Genomic DNA, 6,000 nt, shown 5'->3' on the forward strand with positions numbered 1-6,000 from the left:
AATTATTTAAAACCCATAGACTTAATTAAATGATGAATTTCAGGAAATTATAATGCCCAATGGGAGTGTTACAAAGCTGATAATAGACACACTGGTCTAAAAATGATCTCACCACATCATGCCTAACCCTTCTAACCACCTTGCAGTTCACATTCCATGGAAAAAAGCTCCTTATACTTAGCATGGTTTACTTTCCTTTTCCCAACTCATGGCAATTTGAATATTCACACTTTCCAGATATCAACATATTTCTAAAGCATACTTACCTTGGTTAAAGGCTGTTGAGGTAATTATTACCACAGTAACATAAATATTTAAGATGCATTGAAAATTTTGTTTTAGAATTGGCTTTTCAATCACTTCATTATAAGCAATGCTTTCCTGCTGTTTATTTACTCCTACATCTACTATCTTCTTTTGTATTGTGCTTTGTATTTTACAGAACATTTACCCTTTATAAAGCAGGTATTTCTAGCCTGGGAAAATATAGGATGGAAAGGGGATGGAAATACCTTTGACATGTACATTCACCAGAACGATGTGCTGCTGGGTACAGTTGCATGAACGTATACACATCTCCACTTCCAACAGCCATTCTGTTTCTACCATGGAGGACACAATCCATCTCTCACCTGTGAGTCATCACATTGCCTCTGAAGCCCTTTCTGTTCAATGGAAACCAAAAGCTAATATCTGCAAAAGCTTGAAGGATGTCTTAGAAGTGAACATGGTTACCACATTCCTTGCTGGGGGGACTCTAGGAGGAGGAGAAAAACAGAGGCAGAGAGGTTTCCAGGTTTCCAAAAAATGGCCTAGAATTAGCAAAGTTTCCACCTTGTCAAGCTTGGCAATGCAAGTGAAACTTAGCCACTGGCAATAATACAGTAAAATATGATTTTCACTAATAATGTTTTGTTTCAACAAATGTGTGCAGTTAAATTTATTTTATCATTACATAAGAAGATGCTTACATTTGCCTAGATGAATCTTATCAGTATGAAAAAATGTGGGTGCATTTCTAAGTAACTAGGATTAGAAACAGCAATACCATCCCATGTGGTCATCAGGTCATCAGTTAGAGTCACGAACACTCCTGTATCATATTAATGGACATTCAGCTGCACTTTTAACCAGAATGCATTCTTCCAGGCCCTGCATTTAATTTCCATACCAGAGGAAGCATTTGGGAAAGGTAGAATTATTTGAGTGCATTCCCAGTTGAAACCTGTAAACATCTACTGAACTTCTTTCTGTGCCAGCCACTGAACTGTGAGGAACGCTGAGATGAGTCAGGCGTGGATTCCCTGTGGAAAATAAGGTGAGATATGGCATGACCAAGGGACTGCATTTTAAGGAAGGTATAGGATGTCTTTGAGGCTCAAAGAAGGACAGATCTCAGAAGACAGATTGGGTCTATGGAGGAAGTTGTATCTGGAAGGGCTTTTATGGATGGAGGAGCTCTTCTTTAGTGGTGAAGAAGGAAGCTGTTCAAGAAGCAACAGCACGGGGAAGGGGGTGTGGGGCAGGTTGACTCCTCTCTGCACCATCATAGCCCTGCCCATGTCACACGTATGTCACTCTCCACCCTCATGTGCTCACTGCTCGGTCTCTGTCTCAGCACTATGACCTCCATGTGAGTAGAATCCACCATGTTCTCATCTCCTTAGCCCCATTTCTAGCATAAAATAACATGTGGCAATTTGACAATCAAGAGAGTCATCAATATTTGTTCAACTGATGGATGTATAGGTGAAAGTGAGTGGCCCCAGGCCAGGCACGCTTAGAAAGTGGAAGAGCTGGAAACCAGACCAAAGTATGACTAACTCCAAATCCTGGGATTTAAAACACTATGTGGTGAGAGCCCCTGAGAAGCAGAGCAAATACTAGAAGAGAGAAGTTATGAAGCATCACCTCTTCCCACCACGTGGAATAGAAATCATGAACATCACACCTGATCATCACTCACTGTTTGCTTTATTATGGATTGGAGAAAGGGGCTGTCTTAATTATAGGGGAAGCAGGAGGCATCCTGAGACAGCCAAGTGTTCACATCCCCCCATATCTGTGCTGTACGGTTCAAATGGAGCAATTGCCGGGCTTAAGGCGCATAATACCTGTAACAAAGGGGAAGTCAGGATGATGCACTGACGTCCATAGAACTAGGTTCGAGTCCCAGCAGGGCCACTTGCTACCTATGTAACTTGGGGCACATTCACTAACTCTCAGCCTGTTTCCTAAGGAAATAATGCCAGCGGTGTGCTCTGAAGAGTCACCATGGTGAATAACAAGAGCCAGTGAAGAAGTGCCTGTGACCTACACATCCTGTCCATGTCAGGTCCAGTTACTCAAACAGATGTGTACGTCCTTTCCCAACCAAACTCAAGGCAGAGGAGTGCAAGGGAGCTCCTCAGGCAGGAGTTGCAATGGGGAGTGCGCACTCGCCAATAGCTTGGTGTCTGTTATGACTTAACACGGAGTGAGGTCTGTATATTGATTCAATCAAGGTTAGCGTGTGCCTGAATCTGCCACTGGGAAAGTGAGGACTTGGTCATAAGATTGGATTTTGCATGTGAATGTTGTAGGTGAGGTAGAGTGTAGCTTATAGGACGTGCATCTGCACTCAGACAAGCATGGGACTGAGTTCTGGAGCACCACACATTGAGTTTCCAAAGAACCCTCTTGATTCACGAACTAGGGGATGGCTTAAGGGAGATGACCATGAGCACCAAGACCACAGAGCCCTCAGGAAGGACCAGGGCTAGACTCTGCTCCACACCGCAGCCCCTTCCTCCCAAGCTGTCCCAAGAGTGCTGTGACACTGCACAAATTGAGTTCTTCCTAGTCATCATGATAACAAATTGGGCTGACTTATGGAGGCTCCCTTTGTGCCAGGAGCTTTAAAGGCATGAATCTCCTTGAAATTCCCAATAGCTCCACTACGTGAAGGAAGCACTGTGATCATCCCCATTTCACAGATGATAAAAGAGACTCACAAGGTAAAGAGATCAAAGTTTTTGAGTCCTTCCCACAGATCCTCCTGGGAGTACCCATCATTCAGAGGGGTACCTGCTAGGGGTACCCAACTACCACTGGGCAAATAGCCCCACCCTCCTACACATCCACAAACGTGTGAGTAAAGAAAGCGCAAAAGAAGCTCATTTCTGGGCAGGGAAGGTACCTGGTGAACTTGTTGATCCCAAGCTCCAGTTCTTCCATGAACATGCCAGTTGTTCCTATGGATGGGGGTAGGGAGCAACAGCCATCTGGGCTGATCGCTTCTCTAGGCCTTATTGCATCTAAACAAAGGGTCAAAGTGAGGCTGAGGTTTTTAATTTTTTCCTAAGATGATGTACTAGAGGAATTGTTAGCATACCTCTCCTACTTGGAAAATATTGTGTAGAGATTCACACCACAAACTTTTTTTTCAAGAAGCAATGCAGGAACTGAACAGGAAAACTGAAGGAACCCACACAGCCTTCGAAGGAAGCAGCAGGCTGCAGCCTACACTGAGCCAGGCGAAGGGCTGTGAGTCCCCCAAAGTATGAGGGGGAGAGACTGCTTCTCAGATTCACACCCTAACCAGAGAGCCTGAAAGTCCAGGCCATGGGGAAAGCCTTAACCCTACCCAGCACAGAAACTGACTTGGGGAGGGTTGTGGAACAAAAGTAGGAGCAGCAGCATGAAGACCCTTGTATGCACTTTCAGTCTCCAGTGCAAAGCAAGGAAAGCCATTCCTTATTGATCCTCACAGGGGACTCTGTGGAGGTCAGCCAAATAGTTCAGGCAGTGGTCGCAGGTGGAAAGAAGCCCCAAACTGGGTTTGATGATGTAGCCTTGGGTGGGGACGAACCCTCTTGGCCAAGGCCAACTTGTTCAGGTGAAACGCGGGCCACAGCCACAAGCACAGGGGCTGGGAGCCTGGCTTTGTGAATGGACCTGGAGGGGCGTGGCGTGAAACATGCAGTTGCTATCTCCATGGGGAAAGCCATGGAGGCAGCTTGGGGCAGTTGCGAATTCTAAGGGCAGGCTGCCTGAAACTTAGATCGCTGCTGCTACTGGAACACGGTAGGAGTGAGATCTCCCTCACCAAGTGTGTGGGATCAGTGTGCGGCTTACCGCAGTCTGCTACTCCCCACTCCCTGCGCAAACTCTTCTGTGCAGCAGAGACAGCAACATTCCCCTCTGGAGCGTTTTTTTCAAGAAGCAGTGGCCAACTAACACCAACCCAGTGGCCTGAGAACCACCCATTTCCCCTGACACCCACAGGAACTGCTGCTTGCCCTGCATGTGGAAATTCAGTTCACAAACCCGCCTGACCTAGACCACACCTGGCTTTGCCCTGCCACCTGCCTTCGTAACTTAACCCAAAGGACAGAAACATTTGGGAACTTTATGGCCTCGCCCATTGCCCAATAAACTGGAATACCCACTCGGGGCAGCACAAAGCAAGCAAAACTCTCACTGCTACTGCCACAGCTGGTGCTGTTTGGCAAGTGCCACCTCCTGGCTGGAGGCCAACCAACACAGTCTATTACAGCATCTCCTGGTAGAATAAAACTGAGTCTAGGAAGGAGAGAAAATTTCTATGTGACCTAAGCTATCACCACTGACTGCACCACTCTGGCTAATCAAGAGGCTCTGATTCTGGCCGAATGATCAGCTGATTACTAAGATAAGTGGCATTTGAGAAAGCCAACACACTAAGGCTTTCTAAAATCAAGGAATCCCACAGAGGATAGGTCAGTCCCCTGCCACCAGCAGTAGAGCTGGTGCTACTACCCACTTCTGGGAGGCTTGAGAACAGGTCACATCACGGGATCCCTTGATCTCATTCCCTAGCACCAGCCTGGGGTATGGCAATTTCACTAAGCAGCTAGACCCAGCAGAGCAACAATACTCACAGGAATCTGGCTCCCAGGGACTTCGACTCCTAGGGGAAGAGGGAGTGCACCACCTCAAGGGACCAGCCCATGAAACAAAAGAGTACAGATGACAGGCCTTGAGTACCATGTCCTTCTGTGGGTGGGCAGTTTCAGCAGAGGAACAGTAGTAGTGCTGGGCTCAGCAAGTAATGTCTGCAGCTCTAATCTAACCATCAGACAGCCTTAGTGCATGTGAAGGGCCTTGGAGAAGGAAACAACTTTCCTCCTTTGCCCACCACCATGAGCACAGTTGGGGCTTCTCCCATGGGAGCTCTGCATGGCTGCAACTATAGACGACCTTTCTGGAACACTTCAGGGTGACAGCATCCCTGCAGGAGGACACCCTAAAGGTTCAGGCTTTCAAGACAGAGTCACAATTCCTCTCTACTTGAAAAATCTACATTTCTACAGATGAAAAGAGGTGCCTATGTGGTCTGAATAGCTGGAGCACTGGAACAGCACTGTGTCTGAGAAGTGGACAGCTTCCCTGCTGGCCTGCCAGGGGAGTCCAGGTGGCTCTAACCCTCCGACGACACCTCAGTGTGATTCGCTGAAAGCTTCTCCAGCCACCTTTGTCAAGACAGGGACCTCTGTCCACCACTGAGTATTTCATTTACCCACCAGCTTTAGCCACAACTGATTCTTACTCAGGGAAACCTCCCCTACTGGCCTGAAACCTGAACCATCAAATCATTAACCCTTTTCCCTTTTGCCTCAAGAATACTCATTGGTGGTGCTTGTGGCTGAAGCATTTATTATGAAGTAACTTTGCTATGAAATATCTTACTTTTATTATTATTTTCACATCACTCTAGTATATCAACTTTGGAAACTAAAGACATCATTCTATTTATAGCATTCTGTTTATAGAAATGGTATTTCCATTTAAAAAATATAGTAATTCTCAACTGCTGAAAATGTCAAATCCTAGAAAATATAGCTTTCCTTTGCATGATGTTAACATCAGCCATGAACAGTTATTGGTTAAATACTTATTTGATGAATCTGATTCTTTGGACATAGACAATCTGATGACTGAGATGATTCTGATGTTTGTTCTGTTTAGAAATAACTCCAA

The sequence above is a fragment of the Colobus angolensis genome, unplaced genomic scaffold (genome assembly GCF_000951035.1).
Source record: "Colobus angolensis palliatus isolate OR3802 unplaced genomic scaffold, Cang.pa_1.0 Scaffold585, whole genome shotgun sequence".
NCBI lineage: Eukaryota > Metazoa > Chordata > Mammalia > Primates > Cercopithecidae > Colobus > Colobus angolensis.